Raw genomic sequence first — 19,193 nt, 5'->3', positions numbered from 1 at the left:
CTAGGGAATTTACAACAAAATAACGAATTAATAATGACTCGCGAGATTCAATTTCAAAAATCTAGTCACTTTATTTCACTTTTAACATTGGCCACCAGGTGCGCTGGTGGCGTTCTTGTTTGCCTTCCGTGGCCGAACCTTTGCTCCGCAGCAATAGGTTACGTCGTGACTCTCTTATTTTACTTGGCCAAAATGGCCGTCGCTACGTACGCGTGGTCGAACGAGCTCGGCCGACGCGCGCGTGCTTCGCTCGTCGACCTGTAGCCACGTGGCTAACTCCGCGAGAACGCGTCTACGCCGCGCCGTACACCTGCGTTTTATCCTAATTATGCAACACGGCAGTGTGCCGTCGATTCGCACACACACACTGAGCTTGCCGCCGCTGCGGTAACACTCACACACACACACACAATCTCGATACACGCGCGAGCACGATGACGCAATCGTGCACACGGCCAAGCGACCGACCACCTAAATAATCTTAAAGCTAACCTCTTCGCCGGCTCTTCAGTAGACGATGCCCTGGCAAACTCCTTTGCTGTCGTGGCTTCCGTCGCCTGCACTCCGTGGCAAAAATTCCTTTTCTTGGCCTAGGTGGCTTTCGAGTTCGTATCGGCACCGCTTGTCTCGAGGCAGAACTAGCCTCACTTTCTTGGCGGTCGTCCTTGGCACTCACTATGTGCTTCTCACACGACACTCGCACTTCGACCAACTTTTACTTGTCGGCGAGTTCTTTTAACACCGAACTGGCACTGTCGCGGACTGTTGCTGGGTATTTTATCAGCGAAAAACAACTCAATCTTTACTTCGTTTCCTTCGCACGTGCACACACTTGCTTGGCTCGTGGTAATCTGCCTTGCGTGGCGTTGTCTGCGGCGCAGTAGATTGCGCAGTAGTCACGTGACTCGGCTACTGCTCTTGTGCGGCCTGCGTGCTTCTCCTCGGCCTAGGCTCGTAGAATATCGAGATGCGGCTTGTTGTCTTGGCGTCGGTGTTGCGTCCTCGATCTGCTCCGCTCGTCTTCTTCTTGGCCTGAAACCTTGGCTACGGGAAAATACGCGAAATCATTCACTCGTGCATTCTCGCGACGAAGAGATCTCGCGTGGTGCTGGTGTACGAACTGCCCTCGGTCAGGCGCGACGTTTAAACTCGCAGGCATGTGCTTCGTCACAGCGTATAATCAGTTCCGTCCGAGGCATGAGAGGATGATAATGATAAGAAATGAGATGACATTGCGAAATGAAGCGCGATTGCAGTGATGATTGTATGAATGATAGTTGAAAGTCGGAGTTAAATAAAGAACGATTATTTGTGTGCAAAAGTACATTTTTCGTCGTCTTTTCGCGACCCTCTCTCACTTATTTTCAGCTTGGACTGCCTACGCTCGCGGCGCACTTGGTGGCGGCTCGACCCCTTCTGAGGTAAGACTCAACGATAGGCTAATCGGAGCCTCAGTAAGAAACAATTAGACGGCAGGCCGAGCATGGGCTAGTGCCCAAAACCTCGCACGTCACAATGCAAAACTCTGATTTTATTTCCACCGAAAATCCTACAGTTCATTCATTACCAATTATTTCTACAGAAAATCTTACAGTTAATTCATTACCAAAAATTAATGAAGATCATTCAGAAAAAAATACTGCAAGAACTCTTTAAAAAATTATAATTTTGAATGGTCAATACACGAATACAGTTACTCTTTTACCAAACGATGGTACAGTAAATTTGTTATGCAAATTCATCCATTCAATTACTACTGAGTTCAAAATTATTATGGAATGAAGTAGACATCCAAAAAAATCGAAAATACACTACGAAAAATGATGAATTTCTTAAACTTTTTTTATCTAAATATAAATCTAAAGCTAATGATTTAAATACTCTAAACTTTAGATAAATTGCGGGTAAAAAATATTTAAGACAGAAAGAACAAGATGTTCCGGAGTTCATTGAAGACTTGATTTCACAATTTGGTATTTTACAGAACTTAATAAAAAATATAATTATATACACAACTATCTGTATAGAATGCGGTTATCAGCGCCGGGAGCAACAAATTAATACTTTCATACAGCTAGATATACCTCCAGAACCGAAAGAAACATACAGTATTCAAGATTTAGTAAATTTCAATTTTGATAAGTGGACTGAAACAGAACTTCAATGTTCCGAATGCGATAATAATGTATTACGACGAAAAAGTGATATAATAATAGAAGATAACAAAATTGTATTACTTCATTTAAAAATTTTCAAAACAATTGTAAATCCTAGGGTAAAGAATACTTATATTGTCGCTAAATTAAATGATTTACATATTACAGGATTGCCTACTGCAACGATAACGATTAATAATAAAAAATATAATTTAAAAAATGGAATATTTCATCACGGGGAATCTGTTGCGAGAGGACATTACACAAATATATTAATACAAGAAAATAATTACGTAAAAATAAATGATACTCATATAAAATCATTAGAACCTGCCGATTGGCCAAGAAATTCGAAAGATATTTATGTACTATTGTTAGAACGAAAAAATTAAATTAAAAATAGAAAATGCAAACAGGGAAAAATAATGTAAAATCAAGAACCAATACTAAAAATTTTTTTTATTTAAATGAATGTTGTTGAATTTTTTACTTTCCCTCTGAAAAAAATTCGATTTAAAAAAAAATTTAAGTAAATTAATTTACAATTACGAATCCAAAAAGAATAAAAAAATTGATAAATAAAAATTCGAGTGATTCAATTTAAAATTCAAGTATATCAATTTACAATAGAAAAAATTAAAAAATCAGCTGTATTAGAACAGCTGTTAGATGTGTAACGTCTTTATTAACATTAAAAATAAATTCAAGTAAATTGATTTACAATAAAAAAACAGAAGCGTGGCAAGATGTGTAACTAAAGTCATATTTAAAGGTAAAAAAGTAAATCAATTTACGATAGAAAATAGAAAAAAAAAGCGCTGCAAGATGTGTAACCAAAGTCACATTCAAAGGTAAAAATTAAAATAATAAAAATAAATAAAATAAAATAAATAAAACAAAAGAGTATTTGACGTTGCACTTCTGATGATTTTTGTATAATATGCTCAGACACCAGAAGTGCAACGTCAAATACTTTTTCGTTTTATTTGGTTTATTTTATTTATTTTTTCGTTTTATTTGGTTTATTTTATTTATTTTTATTATTTTAATTTTTTCCTTTGAATGTGACTTTGGTTACATATCTTACAGTAATTCTTTTTTTTTTTTTTTTATTTTATTTTTATTTTAATTTTTTACCTTTAAATGTGACTTTAGTTACACATCTTGCAGCGCTTCCTTTTTTTTTCTATTTTCTATTGTAAATTGATTTACTTGAATTTTAAATTGAATCACTCGAATTTTTATTTATCAATCTTTTTTTTTTTAGAAAATCAAGCCTAGTTTAGCTGATAAATACACAAAGTAGGCCAAAACACACAAACGCGGATCTGTTACATATAATATCAGACCACTGTGGCTTGTAAAGATCCTGAATATATTCCGCTTTAATGTTATTAAGAAAATCAAGCCTAGTCGAGCCAATAAAAAGCCAAAGTAGGCCAAAACATACAAGCGCTGATTTCGAAAATGAATACTCCACTCCTAGGGCCTATTAAGATCCAGAATACATTCTGCTTTCATGTTTTTTAGGAAAATAAGCCAATTGCAGATGATAAAAAGCCAAAATAGGCCAAAACATACAAGCATGGATTCTCGAAAAATAATACTCCTCTTCAGTGGCTTGCTAAGATCCTCAATACATTCTGCTTTCATGTTTTTGAGAGAAATGAGCCTAGTTTAGTTTATAAAAAGCCAAAGTAGGCCAAAACATACAAACGTTGATTTTTAAAAAATTATTACCCAGTTCTGTGACCTGTTAAGATCTCCATACATTCTGCTTTCAAGTTTTTTAGGAAAATAAACCTATTACAGCTGAAAAAAAGCCAAAGTAGGCCAAAACATTGAAGCGTCGATTTTCGAAAAAGAATACTCATCTTCTGTGGCTTGCTAAGATCATCAATATATTCTGCTTTAATGTTTTTTAGAGAAATAAGCCTAGTTTAGCTTATACAAAGCTAAAGTAGGCCAAAAAATACAAGCGTTGATTTTCGAAAAAGAATACTTCACTTCTGTGGCCTGTTAAGATCTCCATGCATTCTGCTTTCATGTTTTCTAGGGAAATAAACCTATTGCAGCTGATAAAAAGCCAGAGTAGGCCAAAACATACATGCGTGGATTCTCGAAAAAGAATACTTTTCTTATGTGGCTTGTCAAGATCCTCAATACATTCTGCTTTCATGTTTTTTAGCGAAATATGCCTAGTGTAGCTTCTAAAAAGCCAAGATAGGCTAAAACATACAAACGTTGATTTTCGAAAAAGAATAACCCCGTCCTCTGGCCATCTCAGGTCCTCAGGGTATTCTGCTTTCATGTTTTTTAGAAAATCAAGCCTAGTGTAGCTTCTAAACAGCCAAAATAGGCCAAAACATACAAACGTTGATTTTCGAAAAAGAATAACCCCATCCTCTGGCCATCTCAGGTCCTCAGGGTATTCTGCTTTTATGTTTTTTAAAAAATCAAGCCTATTGCAGCTGATAAAAAGCTAAAGTAGGCCAAAACATACAAACGTTAATTTTTAAAAAAGAATACCCCACTTCTGTGACCTGTTAAGATCTCCATACATTCTGCTATCATGTTTTTCAGCGGAATAAGCCTAGTGTAGCTTCTAAAAAGCCAAAATAGGCCAAAACATACAAACGTTAATTTTTAAAAAAGCTTATTTTGGCCTTGTGTAAGCTAAACTAGGCTTGTTTCTCTAAAAAACATGAAAGCAGAATGTATTGAGGATCTTAGCAAGCCACTGAAGAGGAGTATTATTTTTCGAAAATCCACGCTTGTATGTTTTGGCCTATTTTGGCTCTTTATCAGCTGTAATTGGCTTATTTCCCTAAAAAACATGAAAGCAGAATGTATTGTGGATCTTAACAAGCCACAGAAGGGAAGTACTCTTTATTAAAAATCAACGTTTGTATGTTTTGGCTTATTTTTGCCTTGTGTAAGCTTAACTAGGCTTATTTCTCCAAAAAACATGAAAGCAGAATGTATTGAGGACCTCAAAAGGCCACAGAATTGGGATATTATTTATTGAAAATCAACGCTTGTATGTTTTGGCCTATTTTGGCTTTGTATCAGCTGCAATAGGCTTGATTTTTAAAAAAACATGAAAGCAGAATACCCTGAGAACCTGAGATAGCCAGGGGAAGGGGTTATTCTTTTTCGAATTTCAACTCTTGTAAGTTTTTGCTTGCTTGGGCTTTCTAGTACTGATACTTGACTTTTTTTCAAAAGTACACAAAAGCAGAATGTGTTGAAGATCTCAGATGGCCACTGAGGTCAGATATTTTTTATATTTAATCAATGTTAGTATTTTTTGACCGTTTTTGGCTCTCTCTTACCAACAACAGACTAGGGCAGTCAGACCAATCAATGACCGGGTACCAGTGAATGACCATTTTGAAAAATATCATATGAAAAACAATTAAAAATATATTTTTATGGACGTAATTTAATTCTTTAGTGAACGATGAATCTCGTTTTCTATGTTCGATCATAATTTAACAAAGAAAAACGATAATTATTGCACATCTAAAATTGGTCATTTACTGGTCGAAAGCGGTCAATCACTGGTATAAGTACCCTATTTTTTCAAAAAAAATAAAATAAAATTAAAGCAGAGCATATATTTTTTGATAAATACTAAACTTATCAATTTGTGCATTTAGAAAATCGTCGTGAGTCTCTGATTAGATTATATATATTTTTTGCATCACTTACACAAAACTTTTTATCAGGAAAAACATGAAAACAGAACATTTTCAAATCGTTATAATGCAAAACTATCAATGACTTCCGTTATTGTATCGATCGTCTCGTCCAAGCGTCATATTATTGAGCCGAGTTATTACTTCGATTACTTTGACTTTTTAGCTCATAGAATAGTCTTATCATATTGCAAAACATAAAAGCAGACCCTATCTGAATCTTTAAAAGGCAAAATCATTGATAATTTATGTAATGCACACACTCCTTTTGACATACTTTATTGGTAATTCGAAGCGTGTCAATTATTGGCATTATTGACCTAATCATGACTAAGACTAAACTTTTTATAACATTAAACATGAAAGCAGTTTAGTTTCGGCCACGAAAAAGCGTTCGGCAAAGACTTATGTAATTCGCTCTCTCGCGATACCCTTGTTTACGTCTATAGCGAGCAGAGAGAGGTTACGTTAAGCGGGTCTGAAAATACGACAACTTTAATAATTTTTTTTTCGTAAACGGCTCATTTTCGAGGGTCACTTATATGTTGATTCTTGTTCAGGAGGTTGAAATCTATAAGTAAAAAAATTTTCATTGCATTTGACTGGGACCCAAGGTCCTCTGTTAATCTTCCGGGGTCCTTTAGCCATGCAATGTATCGCAACGATCCGTATGTCGGCGTGCGAGCGCGCTCAACTCATAATTTTTCTAACTCCTGCACTGCATCATCATCGTCGTTTCACCGTAATAATTAATATTATTTAATTATTTATACATAAAACTCCGTTATATGGGTGAGTACGCAATAATGCTCGATGGCATTACAAGCGCAAGTAACGAACTTTATATACATGCCGCATGATCGGTAAAAACAACAATACAGTCGCTTATCCTCGTCTACCAATGCACACGGATAAATTTTCTTACGGCCGGATAATTTGTGCAGACACTTAACCTGTGCGAGAATTACTGCGCTTCTGCGAATTTATTTATTTTATTATTTATTATTTTATATTTATTATTGCTTATTTATTATTTTATATACAATTTCTCTAAACGTTAACTTATTAATTGTTTCAGGTGAGAATGCAATTAGAAATAATTTCTTTTTCCAAACGTTTCAACGTACAGAGTGGAGAAGTGGAGGCGTACATCCAAACCAATACTGTAATACATCAGCTAAGGAGGCAACTTTTATAAATAGTACATTATTAAAATGTATAAATAAATAAATAAATGTATGAATAAAATTTAGTTACACAGCATTCTCAGCATTCTGCAACTGGAGTTGCCACTAGTATTTATAAGGCTCTATGACTTTATTTAATACCGCGTGTTTACCGGCGCGTCTAAATACACACATTAATTACCCCCACTATACAAAAGTGTCGTCTTAAATAGACTACACATTGCAACGCGTCGACGATCGGGCATTCAAAGCTCAGAGAAAGTCATTATTATATTCCTAGTATATATTGATATATGATGTATATTAATAGCTTAAAATTGCATCTGGAGGCGCTATTCATCAGCTCTTGCAATAATAGCTTCTTTTTTATGTGTTACGCTCAATGTTACGGGTAAAAAACTAATACATTTCACCATTGCACATAACATTCGGATGACGACTACCCATATGTAAACATACCAGAATATTTTACTTATGTACATGTCGCTTCTCTGTACCAAATCTGATAATATACTTGCGATATTACACGACACATATATACTTAAACTATAAAAGTAGACCCTCCGTATTCGCATATTCGCGGTTTTCCTATATACACTAGGGGTGTGCGGGTACCCGATTTTTCGGGTTTTACTCGATTCGAACCCGACCCGACGAGTTCGAGTCGAGTTCGAGTCGAGTCGGGAAAATTCGAGTACCCGAAAACTTTCGGGTACCCGAGTTTTTTCCGGGTACTCGAGTTTTTTCGGGTACTCGGGCTTTTTCGGGTACCCGAGTTTTTTTCGGTTACTCGAGTTTTTTCGGGTACTCGAGCTTTTTTCGGGTACCCGAGTTTTTTCGAGTATTTAAGCTCTTTTAATCGTGTTTTCTTAGAGTTTTGTTAAAGCTTTATTTAAATATTGAGACATTGTTATAATTAGATTTATTCTCTTTAATATTCTGTGATAACACTGTTGAGGAACACTAGTACGTTTAAATTCAATAATGAAAACTACCATTTAAAGCAAAATTTCAATTTTAACCCATTAACGCCTAAAGTGACGAAATTTTCCGTTTCATATCAACGCAATTTTTTTCTACGTTTTGGACCTTGAAAAGACTTCGCGCGTTCCTATTTACATGTTAAATTTAATGCCTTTTCAAAAACCGGGCTCAAATTTGAGATTTGATGCTTCGAAAAAAAATCATGATTGTTTAAACAAAAAAAATACGTAAAATTTTGTGCGAAAAATCAACTTTGATCTTTATTTTCGACCTGTTGCAGTAAAGAACTCAAGATATAAATATCAGAGGTGATCATGGTTATGGAAGTACCTTAAGGAATTTTTTCGAATTTTTCCAACCACTTTTTCTAACAAAACAGTGACCACGAAGTAAACTGTTCATGCATAAGATTATACTATATTTTATTTATTTACCTTCCTTTTTTTACAAAGGCCTGCAGGGGGCAAACGCCCGTGCGCAGGACGGCACTCACAACTAATAATCAATCAACATATCAACATTGAACAATAACAATATATGTGACTAGATCATAGATATATTACAATTCAAATTGATAGCCACGAAGTAAGTTTATGTATTTCTCTTTTTAACTTTACTTTGAGCGATTTTACACAATCTTCATTCTTAAGCATCACAGGTAGCTCTTGAAGCACTTGATTGCGACGTATTTGTACGTTCTGTGGCCCATCTCCGTTGAATGCAGCGGTAGCTGCAGACTCCTATTTCTGGTATTCGAAGAACTCATACTATACTCAGATTGTAGGTGACCATATTGCCTGATCAATGATTTCCACATAAACAACTTTCTAATTCCCAAAGGGCTGTCACTGTCTTCATGTTGAATGCCAATTATTTTGCGTAGTTTCTTTTCAATGATAAGTAGTGGTTTTAAGTGGGTATCATAAACACCCCCCAGCCAACTATGCCATAACCAGTCATACTATAGAACAAGCCATGAAGAATTTGTATTAGTTGATTCTTCGATAATACGTTCTTCAATCTGTAAAATATATACAGCAAGTATTTTAATCTTCTGGTCAAGCTATCCACATGCACCTTCCATCTCATATGTTCATCAAAAGTCACGCCGAGATACCTTGCACTGGACACTTTATCCAGTTTACATTCGATTATGCAAGAAAATGCATATTTGGATGAGAATATATGATTTATTACTGGAAAACCATTGACTTTAGAGAAAAATTTTATAGAACAAAACAAACTTAGAGTTGATCAAGAAAAATTCTCAAATTCTTTTCAGAATTTTTTGAGATGATTTTGGAAAATTTTACTCAACGAATTTTCCAGAAATCGAAAAATCGCGCTCCAAAAATTCTAAAATGGTTCGAGAATGTTCCTTGATCAATTCTAAAACATTTTTGTTCTATAAACTTTTTTAGAAACTTAATGGTTTTCGAGATAAATATTGAGTTTGGTTTTTTATAAACATTATAATTTATGGCCACCATTTTGTCAGAAAAAGTGGTTGGAAAAATTTTTGAAATTCCCCAAGGTACTTCTACACCTATGATCACCTTTGATCATATTTGTATCTTGAGTTTTCACTGCAATAGGTTGATAAAAATGATCAAAAATGATTTTTTTCGCAAAAGTTTACATTTTTTTTTGGTTTCAACAATCATGACTTTTTTCGAAGCATTAAATCTCGAATTTGCGCCCGGATTCTGAAAGGACATGAAATTTTACATAAAAATAGGTATGCGCAAAGTCTGCTTTAGGTGCCAAACATTGAAAAAAATTGTCTCGATTTCAAACGAAAAATTTCGTAACTTTAGGCCTTAATGGGTTAAGAAGACAAATGAAAAATACGATATTTCAAACAGCCAAAAGGAAACTAGCACATTTCAAAACTTGAACGAATTAGTTATACCCTTTTATTTTTGTAGTTAAGTAGAACACATTTTTATGTAAATTACATATGTAAATTACATCTGACCTCATTATTCGAAATTTGAGAAAATTTTCTATCGATATCATAAGTTAGTTCTATTTTCTAAGAACATTCAAGTACTTTTATAACGAGTTAGCAAGTTAGCGATTGAGCTAAATAATACTACACAGCGGCTGCGCTAATATTTTTATATGATTTACTAAAAATTTAAGTTTTGGCTTTGTTTATCATAAACTGTCCGTATTACATGACCAAAAATAACTTTTGAAAGTTATGTGCTAGTTTTCGTTAGACATCACGAAAAATTATTGATTTTCGCAGAAAGATGCCAGATTTCGTTGAATAATAAATGCTTATGTTAGTTTGTTAGTCTGAGACAGCACGATTGAAAAGAGATCAAAACTCGAAAAAACTCGAACAGGAATCGGGTACCCGAAAAAACTCGGGTACCCGAAAATAACTCGAGTACCCGAAAATAACTCGGGTACCCGAAAATGCGGGTACTCGACTCGAACTCCAATATAAAACTCGACCCGATCGGGTCGAGTTTTTTCGGGTACTCGCACACCCCTAATATACACCCTCCCTTTCTATTCGCGGTTCGACTATTCGCGGTTTTTCATATGGATCCATAGGCTAGTTCATTGTTTTGCAATGTATATTGTTAATAGGTAATTAAAATCAAAATTATAAACTCTGTAATGCCGAATCGGCATTATTCGTGAGAGGTCGCCCGACGAATCATTGTCGGTCAAGACCGACTAATTGTAAATATAGTTATGATGATTCTGCATGATGTTTTCCTTTTTCTTATGTTATACTAGCGACCCCGTCGTGGCTTCGCCCACGTTCAATTTTTTCAACAAATTCGACTGCTTAAAAGATCTTAAACAGGCCACGTCAAGTGCGTAGTAGGAAATGTATAAGTTGAGTCCACACACTTGTAAAACTCGAATAGCGATAATAACACATTTACACATCAAATACGATGTATTCCGATTCACCGCGTGTAAAAAAAACAACTGCTTTCGGTCTTTTTTATAACCATTAACCGGGCAAGGGGCGAGCGAGCGCGCAAAGTGGTAAAATACGAAAAAAATTCTGAACTCAAAAATAAATAAGCAAATAATGGTTTTAAAATGATAGAAACCTGCGCAGTGGTACAATGAATACGTGGTAAAAATTTCAAGCCGATTGGACAAATAGTTTTTGAGATCATAAAGGACAAACAGACACCAACTTCGCTTTATCTTATGTTATATGTCGATGAGAGGACAATCGGATGAATGAAAATAGAAAGGCGAGCGTAAAGGTAGAAGTGTCGAAGCAAGGCCGGACAGTTACCACTGAACCGGTAAACGGCAAAGGCCGATATTGAGAACGAGAGTCTCGCGAATCGTGCTGTATCTCGTGTGCACGTGTTCGAATGTTACGCAGAGTAAGTGTAAGCACGAGGTAGTCTCGGAGACTACTTACGTCGAACCTACGTCGAGTGTGAGTGTTGCCGCGAGAGTGTTCGCTGAGCCCTTGGTCGAGGGGTGTGTGTGTGTGTGCGGGCTCGAGGGCGTGCGTGCGTGCTTGTGTGTGAGCGAGAGTGAACCATCTTGTCACCGCTGCAGAGGCAGCAAGGGTGGAGTTCAATCCGACGACGACGGTTTTGTTCCAGGGGCAGAACGAGCAAGCCAGGAGGAGTCAGCAGCCACCATCCGGACGAGCAGCCAGCCAACCAGTCCCCGGAGAAGCTCAAGACCAGGCAGTGAGCAACAGGGCATATTATTCTCGGCACGCTCGAACAGAGCTACGTTGTGACGACGGCCTTCGACGGCTCCGGTCTCTCTCTCCGAGACCAATGTAGTAGTTTTAGAATTGAATAAATTGTTATTATCACTTAGTGTTCAAATTGTAACGGTTGCGGACTTGGCGCTGGTGTGAGATAAAAGCTTGGTGGGAAAAATATGCGCGAAATTGCCGCGGCTTTTATTTCGATCCGTTGAATTTTCTTCAGTTGATCATAGTCATTCAGCAAAGCCGTTGGCATAGCCTTTTCGCCCTGGCCTGCCAAGCTCTGATTTCGCGACAGCGTCATCGCTTTTTGAGCCCAACTACTTACACTGTAACATTTTTAAGTCAAAAGTGTTTTAATACAATAAATTGTAACGTCCTACGACGAATAGCCTACGCCAAGGCAACCCGCCAATTCCGCGCTCTGACTTAACGCGCCTGCACGCACCGATCCGGCCTACAAGGCGTATTGTGGAAATATTCAAACTAAATACATTTTAAAATCAAAAAAATAGATTTCGATGTCTTACTTGTACATAGCTTGTAACTTGTAGTTCAACGCGCCGAGCAACCGTTACACATCTATATTTGGAGTTTTATTACTTTTCACACCTTTCTCCGGCTATGTGTTCACCGATAACACATCTTTCGACATCGAACTATCTCGATCTTATTTAACATGTAGTTTTTATGAATAACGTTTTAGGCTATATTGCTTAAACAAATTATGCCACGATGTAGTTGTAATTATTACTAAATATTAATTGTTGAGACGAGTACATCGATACCAAACTCAACCGCTTCCACAGTTAGATTCACTATAATAGCTGACTCAAGAGTCGCCGGATTATTTCATTACGATATGGTAAACATTGTTTTAACTATGAAAAATATCCTAAACATACATTAATAATAATCGCCAGAGGAACTAAATAAATAATTAAACGTTATTTGTTACATCTCTGTCGCCGTTCGACAGAGCTACTCATTATTATCAATTAAACATTATATTAATTTATGTTAACCATGTTCGAACCACAATTGTTCAATACATCAAATTTATAATCAACTTTACCATTGTACATTGTTGCATACGTATATTTAGTGTAACTAGAGTTACTTTTAAAATTTAAATTGCTAACGATTAATATCGACTCATACCTGAATTATACAATTAATTATTGCTTGCATAGCTAAGTATACGTGCGCAACAATTATATAAAATATTATTATCAATAATTGACAACTAGCTAAGTATTTATTTTACATTGTATATGAACAATCATTAACAATTATTAACAATCATTTTGTACTTAACTATGTATTAAGAGGTATCGGTGGTAAGGAAAATTTCCCTACAATCCTAATTTCCAACTCCCTTATTTTTACTAACTACGGTTTTCCAGCCTCTCCAATTTAAACATTTAAATCCTCCTTCCACTCCCTCCCACTACGAGTCCGTCGGCAGGTCCGCCTCGCTGATGGGACTTTCGTATAAATAGGCCATAGCTCGCCTAGTAAAACCATTCAATCATTCCGATCAGTCAAAATTCGATCTCCGAAATGTGAGCATCACGGCAATCGCTCCTTCTCAGAGCTAGTCTCCTCCGTTCAAATTTGAACTTATCCAACTCAGCCAACAACGACCTCATCTATTTTAAATAAATAGAAGGAAATAATAAACAAAAGTGAGTAACATATTTTATTCATCCTACTCTCCTCCGACTTCAATCTGTCGACTACAGTTCATTGCTGTAGTCTAGATTAGTCCTTTCCTTCGTAACTTTATCTTTTCGCTATAAGCAATAGTTAGTTATTGCTACAAGCAGCAGATAGTTACTTCTCTCCGACTTCAATCTGTCGACTGCAGTTCATTGCTGCAGCCTAGATTAGTCAAATCCTTCGTAACTTTATCTTTTCGCTACAAGCAATAGTTAGTTATTGCTATAAGCAACAGATAGTGTGACGGGGCACAAGGCATATAAGCGTCGCGCCGTGTATTTTAGCATAAGTCGCGCGAGCATGTGTGTGTGCGTGTATGTTTTCGCGACTTACAGGTCGTTTCGGCACGTGCGGCGGCGTACGCGTGCGAGAGAGACGGACTGCTGCGCATGAGCAGACGCGCCGACGCGCAATAGATCGTGGCAGAATAGCTCGAGCAAGCAACACGGAGACACGTGAGATACACGGCAGCTATTGAGTTTTGGAGGTTATCGAAAGATTAAAAGTGCGAAGGTAGAAGTGAAGAGCCACCGATTCTTGTGCTCGTAGTAGACAGCACAAATAAAGCCGACGCAGAAGTATAAGTGCGAGTTCGCCCGGGAGGGCTAGTTGTAGTGCGTGCCCGTGACAGAGTTGGCCAGTACGGCAAATCTCGCCCAGCCGGGCCTGTGCAAGTCAGTGCACCCGTGTGAGTGTCGCCCAGTAGGGCTCGTGCAAGTGAGTGCGCACGTGTGTACGCCGTTGGACATCGTCGCCCAGACGTGGGCACAGGAACGCACAGCTCCGTTGCACGTGACCATCGACGCCCGGACGAGGGCCGACCGCCAGTAAGGAAAGGAGCCGATCCAACGCCGAGGCGCCGAAGAATTGGGGTTAGTTTTTAAGATTATCCGAGAGTCGTTGGTCGACGCGACTGCCGGGTCGTGAGCGTGTGATTGCGTGTGTGTTCGAGCTCGGCTGACGAGTATCGCAGCGGCGATACGCAGCCAGCATTGTATTGGTGTGCGTGAGTACGTGGAAATCCGTGCCCGTGACATCAGAGCGGACCGCCCGCGACAAAGTATAAAACGCATCATCGAGACCACGGCGCTAGTGCCACGTCGCGTCGGTACACGTGCACTCGACATCGTCGCATAGATCGCGCGCGCAGGGGCCATATTGGCTCGGCCGATTAAGCTCGTATCACGGGATACGATAGACGCGAGCGCCGAACGCGCCCCTGGTGGGCAAAGTCGGAAGTAAAGTTGAGTCGAACTTGTGCCTCGTCGCTTATCATAGTAAGATATCGCCCGTTGGGCAATTTGAAGTGGTTTTTCGGCCAGTTGGGCCTTGGATTAAATAAAGTATTACATTTAATCGACATAATAGCCTAGTTATTTCGCGACCGTTCTTTTTCGCGGATTTCAGCATCAGTTGCAGGAGGTCAACGGTAAGCCAGCGAGTCTACAGCAAGCTCGCACTGACGACGGGCCCAATATCCCCTCTGGGAGTACTCGACCAGGTAAAGTGGTCCTATAGAAATTTATTCGACGGCAGGTGATTTGCTGCTTTCTCCCACCCCGGGGTCAGCCGTCCGTCGCAATAGTTACTTCCTCCGACTTCAATCTGTCGACTGCAGTTCATTGCTGCAGTCTAGATTAGTCAATCCTACGTAACTCCATCTTTCACCATAAGCGACAGATAGTTGCAATCCTTTCCGTTGACATCAATCAGTTTCTGACAGCTACTACCGCAGCACTGATTAGGTCATCCCTAAGTAACTTTATCTGTACGCGATCAGCAACAGATAGTTACCATCCCTTACCTTGACTTCCACTAGTCACCTCAAGCATGAGGACACAACCTCACGCTTTCGAGCCAATTACGACCTACAGTCGATAACATATCTCCTTCAATTTCAATCTACCTTACCGACACTACGCTTCTACGTAAGCAACCCGTCTAATTCAACCTTGATTCCGCTATTGATTAATCGGTGACTCAGAAGGCTAGTGGTTATTCGGCTGTGCCTAGACCAATAGATAAAGAGATCAACCGGCGTCATTACAAAATATTCATTGTTATTTCTTTTTGTTAAACGGAGTGCACGAATTTTATTAACGCCCGAAGTTCTACTCCACTGCCTAGCACGGTAACATTGGTAGCAGAGAGCGTGATTTTTTCACTACACTGGTAAAAGCAATATTATTTACCCAAAAAATAGCGGCAATTATTTGTTGACAGCGTAACGGCCCTCTCATCGAGGCAGAAGTTAGTCCGATTCATACGCAAACTCTTGAGAGAAGGTCTGTTTACTTTCTTTGAGCGCGAAAATGGATCTGGAAGCAGCACGTACGCTACTCGCTTACCAATTGAAATTGGGAACAAATATCGTCAATTTTTACGTAAATTCGACTACAAAAGTCAATGCGGAGAATCACACGCTGGAGCATTTTGAGGCCCGCCTGCAGTTGCTCGAAAGCTATTGGGAGAAAGCCATGCAAAAGCACGAAACGCTATTGCCGTACGAAAACCAACTAGCGACCGAGAGCTATTTTAAAAATGACTACTACTTGTCCATTGAGGCCAGATACATAGGGAACGCGGTCCAGGGACCGGCTGCACTACGTCTGCGAGGTCTCGAGATCGTCGAGTCGAACTTCGACGTTGCTTGGGACGTGCTACTGCGGCGCTACGATAATCAGAACATACGGCTGTTCAACGCACTAAAGCACCTTATCGAATTGCCGCGAGTGAAGGTGCGCTGCGCAGAAGATCTCACGGATCTGATTGATCGCTCCGAGGAGGCCGTGCGCTCCCTGACGGAGCTGCAATGCCCGGTGAAACTTTACGACAATTGGATTGTCCACTGCGTCGTGAGGAAGCTAGATGCAAACTCGCGTGAATCTTGGGAGATTTCGCGCGAGGAGACCCCGGAATTTCCGAAATACCAGGACCTCGTACGTTTTTTGGAGCGACGTATACAGACGCTCGAGCAGTCGAGAAATACGTCCGAACCTTTTGAATCTGCTTCTCAATCGCAAAAAACCGAGGTAGCAACCATCGTCGCATCCTCGCGAACAACACGCAAGTGGAGGATGCAAGAGATAATCGACCGAGGCCTCGCTGTGATCTCTGCCAGGGCAGTCATTGGCTGCATCGCTGCTTCAAATTCATCGCAATGTCCCCGCAACAGCGTGGGGAGGTCTGCAGAAGCAAGCGTTTATGCATGAACTGCTTGCATAAGTCGCACTCCATTGACAGATGTCCATCGGCATCGAAGTGCTTGATATGCCAGGGAAAGCACCACACGAAGCTGCACATCGAAAACAACAAGGTCAGTCGCTTAAGGAATAATGCCGAGGAAACCAGTTCAAGCGAGGGTGCTGCATCTGGCAATGGAGGAGACGAGGTCGGGATCAATACATTTGCCACACTCACAAGAGCAGATGCGCTTTTAGCTACAGCAATGGTGCTGGCCGTGGATGCGAACGGCCGGTCCATGCCAATTCGAGCTTTAATCGATCCATGTTCAGAGGGAAGTTTCCTTTCGCAGAGAGTCGCTAGTCAGCTGCACTTGCCGATCGGTCGGGTCTCGTTGGATGTCGTCGGGATGGGCGCCACGGTGTCGTCGAGAGCGCGTTCGGAGGTGAAGTGCGAGATCAGGTCGAGCCGATCGCCTGACTTCGCTCGAAAATGTTCGATGATCATTCTGCAGGAGCTGACGCGATTATTGCTGCAGAAGACGTTGAAAGTCGAAGATTTGCCTCATGTGAAAGGACCCACACTTTAATGTGCCGGGGAGAATCGATTGTGTACTTGGAGCGGACGCATATCAGTCGTTTATTCTTGACGGATTGAGAAAGGGCCCGGATAATGCGCATCGTTCAGTCGTCGCATCCAAGCACAATTAAGTGAACAGGGCACGAAGTGGTCATTTATCCCGCCGCGCGCTCCGCATTTTGGAGGGCTATGGGAGGCCGCAGTTCGCAGCTTTCAGCACCACTTCCACCGAGTGATCGGAGAAACAAAGTTGACGTTTGAGGAACTCGCAACACTGGCGGCACGAATCGAGGCGTGCTTGAACTCGCGGCCGCTGCGGCCACTCAGCAGCCAGCCCGAAGACTATGCCGCTCTTACCCCGGGCCATTTCCTGGTTGGATCGGCGCTTCTGGATTACCCCGAGCCGTTCGACGAAGGTGAAATTTTAAGCCTCACCGATCGCTGGAGGCTTTTGCGCGGTCTGCAAGATTCATTTTGGCGTCGCTGGCGAAAAGAAGTCCTTTCGCAGATGCTGCAGCGCAATATGTGGACCGACGTTCGAAGGAGCCTCAAGCCGGGTGATATGGTCATTATGCGAGATGAGTTGTGCCCGCCTTCAACCTGGCCCTTGGCACGCGTCGAGAAGGTTCACTTGGGAGCTGACGGACTGGTGCGAGTCGCTACGATTAGGACGTCGGACTCACGATTCACGCGTCCCATAGTCAAGCTCATCAAGCTGCCAACCGATCTTGACCTCAAGAGTGATTCTCAGCCTGAGGTCAAGAAAAACTAGTTTTAAGTGTATTTTTTTGTAAATTTATGTTTAGTTCGATCACTTATTATTATGTATTTTTTTTCTCTATTTGTTCTATTCTCTATGCAATTACATTTTTTTGATTCATTTGTTTTGACGCTGCTGTGCGTCAATGCGGGCGGTATGTTCAAATTGTTACGGTTGCGGACTTGGCGCTGGTGTGAGATGAGAGCTTGGTGGGAAAAATACGCGCGAAATTGCCGCGGCTTTCATTTCAATACGTTGAATTTTCTTCAGTTGATCATAGTCATTCAGCAAAGCCGTTGGCATAGCCTTTTCGCCCTGGCCTGCCAAGCTCTGATTTCGCGACAGCGTCATCGCTTTTTGAGCCAAACTACTTACACTGTAACAGTTTTAAGTCAAAAGTATTTTAATACAATAAATATTCATTGTTATTTCTTTTTGTTAAACGGAGTGCACGAATTTTATTAACGCCCGAAGTTCTACTCCACTGTCTAGCACGGTAACACTTACAAGGAGACCACCCCAACTCCGGGTCATGGATCTGATCCAAACTCATAGAGGGTACTTTGGGCACCTAGAAAACATACCACACCATATCAACAAGCAGATTTGAACAGATTGGATTTGAATTCGCTCAAGAATAGAGAAATTGTTTATTACAGTGATTTCTTGGAGCCAATGTTTGTTGATATGGTGTGGTATCATCATGAAGCCACACTATCACTCAAGATTAAATAAAATTACTCTAATTGAGTGTCAAGAGATGGTGAAGAAGGATCAACAACAAGAGTTTGTATTTTACAAATATTTTTAATTATATTGTAGACGTAAGTGCATATTGGCGCCTGTTTTGGCTCTAATTTGATCGCTTTTGTCAGATTTTGACAGTTAATAACTAAAGCTGGATTAGTGAATCTTTTTCAATGTGTTCAGGATATGAAAGAGAGTTAGTTCAAGTATATTGAGGGAGCTTGAACTTGATTTCATATGCATGAAGACATTAAGTGATGATAGAAGGGGGTTTTTTACATATAATTAATATTTAAATGTAGCATGTGCATTATACTTCTTCCAGGGGCCTATGAGATCAAACTAGACCTACTGGGCATGTTTTATTAACAAGAAATTTAGCTTTCTAAGTTTTGCTGGTCATTGATAATGCCCTGAGCCATCCTGAGTCAATACAAACCGCTCACCCTGACATTGAAA

The sequence above is a fragment of the Trichogramma pretiosum genome, unplaced genomic scaffold (assembly GCF_000599845.2).
Source record: "Trichogramma pretiosum strain Unisexual culture from Peru unplaced genomic scaffold, Tpre_2.0 scaffold168, whole genome shotgun sequence".
Taxonomy (NCBI): Eukaryota; Metazoa; Arthropoda; class Insecta; order Hymenoptera; family Trichogrammatidae; genus Trichogramma; species Trichogramma pretiosum.
This window is presented reverse-complemented; position numbering follows the sequence as displayed.